General features: G+C 39.0%; 1 protein-coding gene and 1 pseudogene across 2 annotated transcripts in view; one reads left to right on the top strand and one right to left on the bottom strand.

Annotated features, from left to right (window-relative positions):
- Positions 1-613: 613 nt before the first annotated feature.
- LOC133131617 (DNA damage-binding protein 2-like) lies at positions 614-9,162 on the bottom strand (annotated as a pseudogene).
- A 2,431-nt stretch (positions 9,163-11,593) lies between these two features.
- The window catches only part of pacsin3 (protein kinase C and casein kinase substrate in neurons 3), a 28,449-nt gene continuing 26,248 nt past the window's right edge, over positions 11,594-13,794 (top strand). Inside the window, exon 1 of one of the 2 annotated variants that reach the window (XM_061244688.1) lies at positions 11,594-11,884. The gene's annotated coding sequence lies outside the window, so the exon portion shown is untranslated. The remainder of the gene's footprint in view (positions 11,885-13,794) is intronic. The other variant, XM_061244692.1, reaches the window with a different exon arrangement.

Below are 13,794 nucleotides of genomic sequence, written 5' to 3'. Positions count from 1 at the left end.
ATCTCAGAAACTGCTGATCTCCTGGGATTTTCATGCACACTAGTCTCTAGAGTTTTCAAAGAATGATGCAAAAAAAGAGAAAAAAACATCCAGCGAGCAGCAGTTCTGTAGACAGGAATGCCTTGCTAATGAGAGACGTCAGAGGAGAATGGCCAGACTGGTCAAAGCTGACAAGAAGGTGACAGTAATGCAAATAACCACACATTACAACAGTGGTATGCAGAAGAGCATTTACACACAACGCATAATAAGTGTAAGTGGATAGGCTACAACAGTAGAAGTAAAAAAATTATTATAAATACCTAATAAAGTGCCTGGTGAGTGTATGTAAATTAAATTGCCATTACATAAGTCTTCACTAAATCAACCAAGAGGAACTTCTGTTCACCCCTTTCTTTTGAATAAACAAGATTTGGGGAATGTTTTGGAACAGTCTTAAGAATCAAACTCAAACTACATCATGAAACAAAAAATGTGAAACACAATTTTGCTAAAAAACTGCTTTTAATGTATAAAAATACTGAACCACAAAAGGAGCAAATCAGTTCAAATTTTTCGCCATGCATATTTTCTTGTTTATATACCATTTGGTATTCATTGAATGTGTGTACTGTGTTGTATATAAAACATAATTGGCCATCTGATGTCCTTAAATTTTAGGCATGTTAATGACCAACAACACAAATATAAGTCTGTTGAAGAAAATTTATAAAGTAATGCCATTGCAACTCTTAGTAAGGCACGTTTTTGTCGAAGCCAGTTCAATTGAAGCAGCTGACTTATTTCTTCATCTTGCCCTTGGTTTTTGTCTTGATCCCTTAGTAGGCTTTCAGTTTTTTTCTTGAGTTTGGTCTTTTAGTTCAGTTCCCCTCTTAACCCCATGGGGGCAGTGATGAGTTTGAGGCTGAGGTCTGACACCGCTGGTCCCACTGCCAATTTCCTCCCCCATTTCTCTCATCAGCCCATCCTGCTCTTTGTCCACAATGTCTTCTCGGTTCCAAATAAGAAAGCTGGACCCTGTCAATGGACATGCGTACGTAATTAATAATAATAATAATTTTGTTATTCAGCTTTTATCCAAAGCGACTTACAGTTGATGAGACTAAGCAGGGGGCAATCCCCCTGGAGCAATGTGGGGCTCAAGGGCCCAGCAGCAGTGCAGATCTTATCGTGGCTACACCTGGGCTTGAGCCACCAACCTTCTGGGTCCCAGTCATGTACTTTAACCCCAAAGCTACAGGCTTGTCCCCTCAATGCCACTAAATGCCATCTGCACACAACGTTTTGGTCACGAAACCATGATTTACATACTATAGTTTACTTTGTCAGGATTCAATTCCTGTGAACTATGTGCTTCATAAATGTGATAAGCATTAATCCCGTCGCAACATTATAAGCAATAATTAATTAGTCAACACTGCACAACCTTACACAGCCCAATGTTAAAGACCTCTTGATCTTAACTATGAGTCCTCATTTATTAAACACTAGCATATAGAAATTAAAACAAAAAATGAACATAGATTTACCCATCCCAGATCCTAACACGTCTCCCATGGGGCTGAACTTGTAGAGCTAAAAAATATTTTTTACATACAGCACAGCATGGACAAGAAAACTTCCACAATGACTTGTAGAAAATATACGTGTAGTTTTTATTTTTTAGTCCATCAAAATATTACCAGTTCTCTTTGACACCTTGTCAAACCAAAACAAAGTCTGTTCTTAGATAAAAGTCGTTCTGTAAAGTCATTCTGTAGGAGCCTGGTTTCTGCAAGAGGATGTTTATGCAAGGGCCTCTATGGCCAACTTAATCCCTCCCTACATGACAAGATGAAGATAATTGTGTTTGAGCACCTGGTCATAATTGGCCTATGCTTGTTGTGTATGAGCACTGGAGATCAGCCTGCGCTTGTGACAATCAGCTTTACTGCCACACAACCAGTCCTCCAACAATACAGTATTTTATCACTGTCTTCAGTTTCTCTTTACACAGCTTCAATTCTTACTGTAATTTCATATCCTTCTTTGTGGCCCATTGCAGATATTTGTGTGGCATTCTCGCCTGCATGAAAATCATAGTGAGGCAAACTAACCATTTCCAGTATTCAGCACAAAAAAGGTGTTTAAGGAAAAACCTTTAAACTCATTATGTGGAGATGTTGTGAAATTATATGTTCAGTTCTAAGGGCTTTTATGAATTTTCAAATTATCTCTAATGTTTTCTGTGGAAGCATTCTATATACCTTCATACCTACCAAAAAAACGAAATAACATTGGAATGGCCCTGTTTATGTGTATCAACCCCTTTCCTTAATAGTGCTTTTCATTCCGTTTGTAGTCAGTGCACTATAATATGACATGTTTAACTTTAATTATGTTTAAAGGAATATTTTACATTTTACATCCACAGAAAACTAACTTCAGATCTGTCCCGTTTCAAGGCCATCCACCCTTCTTCATGTGTTCATATGAAAACCGTTTTGCCAATAAGCAGCTACTCACAATGCAATGTCGTGGCAATGTTATGACATTCAGAAAGCATTCCAGTTACACTGTGAGAACATTTGATTAACGCTTACTTACAGATATAATGCCTGGGGCATTGGGGTCATGAAGTTGATACTTCAGAGCTCCAGTTTTGCCATCGAAGATGTTGACAGTCCTCGACTCGCCCTGGGAGCCACCAGCCACGATGAGGTCGTACATGGTGCCAGGTGGCCTGTAGTCAGTAAAGCACCTTATTTAGGGTCAAAGGGGTGGAACACAGACACTGTATGCACTCTGGCCAACTAGGAAAACATCTCCTGGACACACTTACACAAGATACATTTTTATTTTTATTTTACCTTGATGCTATGCTATTTCTTCCGTTTTATCACAATGTCTCTCTGAAATGACCTCTGGCTAAAGACTGCCTTCTCAATACAATGCCACACTGCCTATCAGCAGTTTTGTCCAACACCTACAGAGTGTAATATGAGCATACAGAAGTTGAGTGGGAAGCAGTTCCTTGGACTTCATGGCTTGGTTTTTGTCTTGACAGACATGCAGTGTGAATTGTGGGACCTTATATCAGGGGTGCATAGCAAGGGCCGATCTATTTCAGGATTTTGTAGCAACTTCTGCTCTTAATTACTGAATTAAATCAATCATGTCTAAATCTGATATGTGTATAAGCACCAGCTACAGTCACAGACTGCAGGTGTATCCTAAAGATTTTACCGATACAGTACAAGAGTGAATCAGTGTAGTTTATAGAGCGGTCAGAAAACATAAGTTGTGCACGCCTGCCTTATATACACACGGGTGTCCCTTTCTAAACTATGTCCAATCAGTTTAATTGCCACAGGTGAACTCCAATCAAGTTCTAGACACATCTCAAGGATAATTAACGCAAACAGGATGTACCTTACCACAATTTGTTGTGCAGGTCTGAATACTTATGCAAATGAGAGATTTAGCTAGGGCTAGGGCTGAGATTGTGAGGGGGCCATGGTACGCACCTTTATGGGGGTGAGGTGCTGAAACTGGCGGTGTGGGTGTGAGATGACCTTCTGCGGCTTTGACCAATCAGAAGAGCAGTACACCCTGATTTAATCGTACTGATCAGTGGTGAGGAGCTTGGAACCGTCCACAGGGCTGAAATAGGCTGTTTAAAGCCAGTCAGAGCAGTATGGCATATTAATGAACGAAAGACCCAAATATGCTTCTATAGTTACGCAGCACAGGTGTTGGTAAATTGTGGGTCAGAAAGTGTAATATCTGGTGCAAACACATAACACATTTCCCAAAATAACACCATCCCTAAAGTGAAGCATGGTGGTGGCAGTACCATGCCTTGCGGATGCTTCTCTGTGGCAGGGGCTGAGAAACTGAAGGACTGAAGATTTCAAGGAAAGATAGACTGGGAAAGTATTGGCAAATTCTGGCATAAAACCCGTTTCATTCCACTAGAGACCTGAAGCTGGGGCAAAAACCCATCTTTTGGCTGGACAGCCCACAGCACAGGGCCAAAGCTACACTGGAGTGGCTCAGGAATTAAGAGGTAAATGTCATTGAAAGCCCCAGTGAAAGTTCTGACCTCAAACCCATCAAAGCCTCTCCAACCACTCTGCCCAGAATGTAGTAAGCAGACTTAAAGCTGTTATTGCAGCGATAGGTGCTTTTAACAAATATTAATGTGATAAAGATTAATAAAAAAAGAATGTGCAGTCTGAATATTTATGCAAGCTACTAAATCACAGTAACATTCTTTCTGTTTAAGTGCACGTTTTAATAAACTTTCAAATGCAAAAAAAAATATATATATTTTAAACTTGAAAAAATTGGGAGTGAATATTTTTGCAGGGCACTGTCAGTGCAGTCAGTAAATAAAATGTACTTGATTGCATCTAAATGCTGCTGAGTGAAAAACATTTAATCAAGGTCTCAAGGAAGATCCAAGATACAATCCATATTTGTGCTTAACTTTAATTCACAATTAGGACCGGTTTGTGTTTTTCATCACAAACAGCTCAGGATGCTTATGCAATGGCATCTATGACCAACTTAATCCCTCCCTACCATACAACAATGACCAAAATAACAACATTAACCAGTCCAAGAGTTCACTTAGTCTTCATGAATGTGAATGTTTTTATCATAGTTTGTGGTTTATGCAGTACTGTTCCTTACAGAACCATAGTCTGAAAACTCTAGTAAATGTTTTTCCTTTCAACTTTACGCTAATGCTGCCATGTACAGTTTTGAAATCTAGTTACTGGACATGCATCCATTTAATGGAGTATTTTGTGTTGGTGACTTACCAGAGTTGACAGCCTTTTCATGTGGCATCTCATGTAAGAAGCTGGTCTTGTCTTTGATACTCCTCAGGACCCACAGTTTGACCGTGTGGTCAACGGATGCTGTGGCCAGGAGCCAATCACAGCACGGGTTGAATTCCACATGCGTTACCATGGACTTGTGCAGCCTGTGGCTCCAGATCTGCACAGAGCAATATAAAAGAACACTGAGCATGTCATTGCACAGATTATATATAAAAGTATGTATGTACTTAATTCATATGAGTCAATAATCTTATAATTTACAGCTGTGTAGATGAGAAGATGAAAAGGTGTGCTGGCTACTGTACATATTCTGGCAAAGTGCTGACACTACTGTAATACTTTTTCTATCCAATTTTTAGTGTGTGCAACTGCATTTTCTACTCACTAAAGCCAACACGGAAGATGATCATTTTATTTTGCTGACTACTTTTTGTTATTTGATCTACCTGTATTCTATTTTGTTGAATTCTGTCTGGGTTTCTCACCAGTTGAATATGTATTGTATATATAATATTGTAAATAAAATATGTATAACACTTATTTGCTTATCCAGGGTGATGTACCATAAAGTGCAAATTATGACCAGATTCCAAGTGTATTTTATCACACTTTATCTAATTATCTAATCAGGCAACATTGAAATGCATACAATCATGTAGATACGTGTCTTTTATTTAAGTGACTTGTTGTTGGCAGACAGGGTGGTTTGAGTATCTCAGAAACTGCTGATCTCCTGGGATTTTCATGCACACTAGTCTCTAGAGTTTGCAAAGAATGGTGCAAAAAACTACAAAAATCCAGTGATCAGCAGTTCTGCAGACAGAAACGCCTGAGAGATATCAGAGGAGAATGGCCAGACTGGTCAAAGCTGACAGGAAGGCAAATAACCACACATTACAACAATGGTATGCAGAAGAATATCTCTGAATACACAATGCATCATAACTCTAAGAGGATAGGCTACAGCAGTAGAAGCCGAAAAAATAAGTCTAATAAATTCATAATAAAGTGCTCACTGAGTGTACGTCTGACACTTGAATTAAATGTACATGGACCAGCCTGAAGGTCCTTAGCTCGAATGGCATGTTTATGTCCCTCATCAGGTATTTATTAGACTCTTTTTTTTTTATTTTTTACTATTGCTGTAACCTATCCACTTAGACTTATGATGTGTTGTGTGTTCAGAGATGCTCTTCTGCTAATTCTTTATTTGCATTACAGTCACCTTCCTGTCTGCTTTGACCAGTCTGGCCATTTTCCTCTGACCTCTGAACAAAACATTTAGTGTCAGTTCAGTACACTATCAGTAAACCAAACCTTGAATTCCTATTGTGATCGAGAAGGTGAATCACATGAATGTGCATTTGGTTGTTGCATCTGCTTTGGCAAATGATATTCGCTACTAATTCTATGGAGCCATTTAAGAGTTCAGAAATGTGTATTTTTTTCAATCAAATCGTTAAAATAAATCTTGACATTTAAAAAAAGTATGTCCCCTTCACTGTGCCAATAATTACATTTTAACCTGTGGTGAGCACGTATATGCATGTGATGCACTAACAAGCTTTGCAGAGGAGCGTGGCTGCATGGCCTGTTCAAATATCCGTGCTCCTGCATCTAGTTATTATTACAAATACATGGAGCAAGGGCTGTGCTCCATGTGGTGTTCCCACTTAGCAGCACTGCAGATGGAATGTAAGAGAAGCTTAGACAGGTACTGTATGGGTGTTAACAGAGTGCTGCCTTAATCCAGTTGGCATTGCTGGCATAAAATTGGAGTGCTCTCCCAGTGAAATCCCGGAGCAAGGTGTACCACATGGAGGAAGTGATCAGTTGGTTGTGATTAAATGGATTAAACTTCATGTCTGTGATGGAGATATCACTGATCTAAACAGAGAACAGAGGGAAACAGGTTTCAGAAGATCTCACACATTCTCTATTTTTACTTTCAAGGGGAAAACAGATGGATTGACATCGATGGTTTAGAATTTACCTATCAATTTTAAAGTAGATTTACGTTGGTGCTCATTGTACCAAATCAATCTTTCCATTTCATTTTAAATGAATTATTTTGAAGCCAGATGAGAACCAGGCATCACTGTCGCAGATTAGACATTGAAAGCTTTCTTATACCTGCAATAAGGAAGCGATTGAATACATCTGACTAATTAGAAACAGCCGAGAAGCCAATTGTACAACTGCATTTGATCCCCTAAAATGGGGGGAATATGTATAAAAAGGATGTAATTCTAACATGTATCACCGGAAATGGATGTAAATACCCTTACATTAAAGCCAATAGTCTGCACTTAAGCCTCATATTCATTATTTCACACGCTGAAGTACAGTCAAAAGCGCAGAAATTGTACCACTGTCCAAATACTTATGGACTGCACTGTAGTTTTCTATCAATATTACATTTGCAGACCTCCATCAGCAGTTCACAAAACTGATAGAGGTGCAAGGGAAGGACTCCTTGTCATATTGTTACCTTTATATATCCAGAGACACAGTTTTTATGTTTTAAGAAGAGGCTGAACAACAGCCCAATGAAAACTCCACCAGGTGCTCACCCCTTGTAATGGTGGTGTTGTTTAGGGTCTCATAGTCGGTCAGGACGATGTTCCCACCCTTCGACGCGACGGCCAGTGTGCTGGGGTGTGTTGGGTGCCATTCTAGGCACGTAACTCTGCGGTCGAAGGGGCTGGTTGTGCGGTAGAGCCGGGGTCCAGGGACCGCAGGAATGGCTCTTGACAACACTTTTGGCAGAGAAGAGCCAGAGTGGCACTAGTGTTACTAATGAAATGCAATGTAGAAATTATGCCAGAGCTTCCCAGATGTACAGTATTGCGCAGAAGTCTCAGGCACCTATATAAAATTCTGTACAGATAAGATTCATTCAAAAATAATGAAAGGTCCTAAATAAATGTACTACACATTTTATATTCCATTTTAGTAATTTGGCAGAATAGTTCAAAACTGAATCAAATCAATATTTTTTGTGACCACCATTTGGCGTTACACTGCATCACTTCTCTTTGATATCCAACGCAAGTTTTCGTGTAAAAAGTAGTCAATTGCTTATAGTAATATGTTACTTTTTAAAATTAAATACACTCAGTGTGAAATGAAATTGTGAAGACTAATGTTTAAAGCATATCCAAATGCAAAATTCCACTGGTCATGTTGAAAAAGATCCTTAGGAATACATTTCAAGCAAATCAGTAGTAGTTGGACCTGATTATCATAAAGAAATAATAAAAAGAAAAATATCTTTGGCTCATTCCAAAAATATCTTGTGTCTGTAATGGTTATATTGGGCATATTATATTTGACATAAAATACATAAACTAATTTATGCAAGTATAAACATACAGCATTTACTTTTTTGTCATTGCCTTATGTGACATCCACATCACAAGAGAAACACGTTGGTATCTAACCACACCACAAATTGTACAATGAAACTCACAAACTTACTATGAAAATCCTCATAAAAACACATGGCATGTGACAGTAACAGCGGTTGAACATAACAGGGTTATGGCAAGAAACTACTATTGATGCATTTTTCAGTAACAGTATACTTTTTCCAGAATTTGTCCTGCAATATGAATTTATATTGTCCTGTAGGCTACACTGTTACATAGACACATACACAAAGTAGGACTAACAACAGAATAATAATATTGAACATAATATTGTAGAATATGGGGTTTAATTTGTTTAAATACAAACAAGTCACATAACAACACAATTATTCATAGCAAGAAAGAAGTAGCCTGCAATATGTAGGCTATATAATCCGGTTTTGATGAACTTACCTGCCGCATATGACAGTGCATATTCTGCCCCAAGGTGTTCTTGTAAATGTGATGCACGATGCTGGTGCTTCTGTCTTTCTTGTGATTACCATGGCATTTTCCATTGGTCTGTGGGTCGCCTCCTGCTTCCGGACATATGGTTTTATATTTCTATTATATTTATATTCAGATCCCTTCACTTTCTGCACACTTTACTGTTTTGTAGATTAAATGAATAAAATTGACATTTTGCCATTCAATCTACACTCAATAATCCATAATGAAAAAGTAAAAAACGTTTTTTAGAAAATGTATAAAAAATCTAAATGTATTAAAAATCTCTCATTTACATACGTATTCAGACCCTTTGCTGTCACACTCCAAATTGTAGTCAGGCGCATCCTGCTTGCTTTGATTATCCTGGAGAGATCCATCAATCAGAGCCACTGTACGTCAGAAAGCGCAAGGTGTCCCTGGGGGAACAGCCGTACAGTTATCCCACCTGTCTTAACTACAGTTTGGCCGTCCATCTTCTTCCTTAACCTTTCGGAAATACTTTCCTCTGAAGCTCCATTGTGTCGTTTCCTTCCTCCGCAAGGAGCCGTTCCGTGGGTTTGTTGGGGTTCAGATGTGTCCTTAATAACCTTCTTTTCTGCCATTGTCTTCTTGTGTGACATCCACTTCACACGAGAAACACGTGGTTACCTAACCACGCAATACAACTGTCATTGAACTGTACAATCCCACCTTAATAACATCTACTTTACATGTAGCCTACAGTTTTTCTTTTTGTAAGGGATTAATTACCAAATATGATTTAAAATGCTCCCGCTACGATTGAATAATTTTCAGCAGGTGATTGACGTTTATTTATCATCTTAAGCCACATTGTGCCAAATAGCTATGCATCAGCCAATTGTCTGGCAGCAGTGCAATGCATACAATCATGTAGATACGGGTCAAGAGCTTCAGTTAATGTTCACATCAACCACCAGAATGGGTAAAAAACGTGATTGAAGTGACTTTGACTGTGGAATTATTGTAAGTGACTTCTTGTTGGCAGACAGGGTGGTTTGAATATCTCAGAAACTGCTGATTTTCGCACACACTAGTCTCTAGAGTTTGCAAAGAATGGTGCAAAAAAACAAAAAACATCCAGTGAGCAGCAGTTCTGCAGACAGAAATGAGAGACGTCAGAGGAGAATGGCCAGACTGGTCAAAGCTGACAGGAAGGTGGCAGTAACGCAAATAACCACATATTACAACAGTGGTATGTAGATGAGCATCACTGAACTCACAAAGCATCACAACTCGAAGTGGACAGCTGTACAGCAATTAAAGCTCATTGGTTGATGAGGTTCCAAGTGCCACATCCAATGGCATTCAGGGGGCTTATTCTGATTGTTCGTGGCGCTGCACAAATTGCACTCCAGACAAGCAATCACTGAAAGTCTGTGTACTATTACTTATTATCCAAGCAAAGACTAGATCTAGTTATAAAACAATACCAGTTTGTTATCCGTAGCAACAAGCAAATTATCTATAGTCTAGTTAGCTTGAAGAATGTACAAATGCCCACTTACAATAAAATACAGGCAATACGAACATAGTAGCGATTGCAAGCTAACTAGTAATCACTAGTAGTATAGTTTCAGTGATCGCTTGTCTGGAGTGCAATTTGGGCAGCTACACGTTCCTTTTGTCTTTACCTGTTCAATCGTCCGTAAACCTTTATTTCTCTCAAACTGTAAGTTGCAGTTGCGTTTATCATATCTATCATATCTTAGTTCTATATCCAGCTAGTTACACAGCCAAATAGCATGCTTGCTCACAATATAGTTGGTTAGCTAAAGTGAAAACTATAGTGCTGTGTAGCACACCAAAGTCAACATCTCAAGTCAACTATTCGGCTAACATTTTCTTACAAGAACACTACGAAAAGACGGCAGGCTCTGTTAGAGGTTGTCTGTTGTTTCAATTCCTCTATTGGCCGAAAATTACCTATTGTTTTTATTTTATTTTATTCAAATGCTTTATTAGGATGACATAAAGATGTTGGCAAATACTACACTTTTTTCCCACAGCCTAGTGTTGGTCGAAATTACCTATTGTACCTTTAAATTCTTTGCTGTTGTGACATCACGCTAATTTGCCGTTCTGCCATTTTGGCTCCATATGGCTCTGGCAATGTATAATCATATGTTCCATGTGTCGCGTGGCTTGCAGTTGCATCATGCCTTACACTATAGAGTCACTGGCTAACAGACGAGCGAACTTTCACTGTTAATTTTCAATGGCGCCTTGTTTTAGAAAATATCAATTTTAAATAACAACCCTACCACATGAAAATGGCTTTTTGCAAATGACACTAGTCCGTTTAAAAGTAGGATGTGTACTGTGAGAAACTGTACAACGCTGTAACAAATTTGTAGAAGAGAGAAATAAAGTCTTACCAAAATGATAAAATGTTCACTCATCTTTTTAATACAAACTACCTAACGGATTTAATGAGATTTTCAGTATTCATTCGAATAGCGTGTTTGCCTTACCAAAAGATGTTTCATGTATATTGGTCCCAGAACGGCGAAATGACGTGGCTGGCGATTTTCGTGTTTTGAATGCAAGTGTGGTTCGGACATTATCTATATAACAGAGGCACGATTAATATGGAACTAGACGATTGCTTGATTGATTGACTGATCATACAAAGGCGAATTTGACAGTAAACAAATGATTGAGTCTTGCCGTTATAATGCAGCCGTCCTCACTAACTCAGTACTTGAAGGGTTAACTGTTGTAATTGGATCAATGGATATTGTGCTGGGTCACAGCATCTAATTACAACGACAAAGCTCTCCGGTCTAAAAATGTTGTCTGTGTACGTGTTCATAGGCTAGATGAAAAAGTACAACAAGGCGTGTTTGTTTACATTTTATCTGTTCGGCAGAATTTACGCGTTACACTGCCTGCCTTCATCTTCACCAATTTAAGAAGCCGGAACACTCCGTTTCCTAGCAATGGCAGGGAGGTGTCTGTTCGGTCCAGCGATAACAGCATACTAACTTTGATTCGATCACCTTTTTTGGAGTGTATAGGACACCTCAACAGAAAGCCAGACGGACGATTGATAAACATTTCTTTATTCATAACCGCTTTTTAACTAGGGGATGCAGTAGAAATTGTCTTGTTGGAATAACTGATTGTTTGTAGACTACGCGCGGAATTTCTACCCTATCCCTTAAGCTGCAACAGGTAAGCACGTTTTCTTCCATATGCCACGGCGTTTAACGGATGTAATCAATGGTTAGCCTACGTTTTTGGTACAGTGTTTTGTAACTGTCCGTACACAGTTAACGATGTTATATATCTATATTGCATCGGTCTGTATGGGAAGTTTCTCGCTTCCATAGTAATTAACCTACGTCCACAACAAATTGTGGCCAACGGAAAATATGCACACGACTCCATGGCGGTTCTTTGTGTTCCAGCGTTAGGCTATAAAAGCAGACTGCATTATAGGCGAAAGGGGTAGGCTGTTAAAACTGGCCAAAATTGTCACCTCGTAGAAAAATGTTTTTTTTCTTTGGATAGATTACTGCAAGTAGGCTACAAGTGGGAACGTCAGAGTAGGCTATTGACTTAGCTTTTGTGTTGTTCCGTAATATGCTATAACTTGTGCTTAAAATAGAGTTTTGCTTCGTTACTTAGAGTGCATACATTGCAAAAGCTATGTATTTGAATTATGGGAAAGATGGTGCTGAACTGAAGGACCAGTTAACTTCTTTTTCACGCGGGCTATCTGGCGCTGCTCCATCTCGGCTCCTTTTGCCAGTGATTATGAGGACACTTAAAAGATTTTGTGAATTGCTGTTTTAAGCAGATCAAGTGTTTAACTGTGTGCCAACTTAAGCCTTTCTGTGCTATTTTGTCGTTATATAGGCTATGATTTTTAACAAGTAGCCTAATTGTGGAATCACGATGCAGTAGCTGCGCGTGCGTGCGTGCGTGTATTCAAAATAACCGCAAGCTGTGACCGAGTCTCCAAATCTTCACGGGAGGCGAAACGCACAGAACATATACAACATCCAGTTTAATTTGTGAACTTGGTGGAAAGGCATTTATACATTACATTTTCTACGCTACTTAACACTATGACGTATACTAACCATATGTATGCCCTTTCTCCTTGTTAGTCAAAAGCATAGCGGTTTATTGTATAGGCTACAGCTATGCCATATGCCAGTTAGCATATCGGCTACAGGCTATGTCCATTCCGAAGTTTCGTCTGTCGGCTCCTTATCCCGTCATGCATTATTTGTGTTTGTGTTAATGTAAATGTAACGTTTGTTTGAGTTTGAGTTCTGACGATGGTATTGAACTTGATGCATTTTAGTTACTGTGTGGCTACTTTATGAAAAGGACCCGCAGTTGTGATGCCACAGAATTAACTGTTCTTCTGTAATGTGACAACATCGGTAGTGTTGTTATTTTTTTAGCATTATTTGTGTAGAATATGGAAACGGTTGCTACAACTTGTACTTTGTTTGTTTTCCTATTGCTGCTCCAGATGCATAAAGAACTACGGCTAAAGAGCAGGTCAAAGCGGCTTCTGGAAATCGGCTCCTCGTTCTGGAAGCTGCCCTGTAACAACTTGTGTGTGTGTGTGTGTGTGTGTGCGTGCGTGTGTGCTCACTAATAGATTTTGAACTGTAGCTGTCATTTTATATAATTGAAACTACCTGTTTTTAGAGATTAATGTTTCATTGTTCATTAATCATGGGGTACAACAATGGTGTTTCCATTGGTCACCAGTGAGAGAGAACTGTATTACAAAGAGGGATGATGGTGCCTTTGCTTGCCAAAATGACTGATTCACATTGTACAATTGATGTTTTCACCATGCCCACAAAGACCTCTTCGATGGCTCCATTATCATACGGCTCTTTAAGTTTGTTGGTGTTTTTTCATCTCATCACGTTATCTCCCAAAGACAGAAAGCAACATAAGAATGCCCTGTCTCAGCATTTTATATTGCTGTCAAGAGGAATGTGAAGTGGTCAGATGTGACTTCCTGGGGTTGTCTATTTCTGTGTTCTGCAGTTTATTCCAACCAAATATGGCAAAGGTTTGTTCGAGCAAAATTAACAATTTATGGAATTAAA

Source organism: Conger conger, chromosome 6, assembly GCF_963514075.1.
Source record: "Conger conger chromosome 6, fConCon1.1, whole genome shotgun sequence".
NCBI classification, from domain to species: domain Eukaryota; kingdom Metazoa; phylum Chordata; class Actinopteri; order Anguilliformes; family Congridae; genus Conger; species Conger conger.
This window is presented reverse-complemented; position numbering and strand designations above follow the sequence as displayed.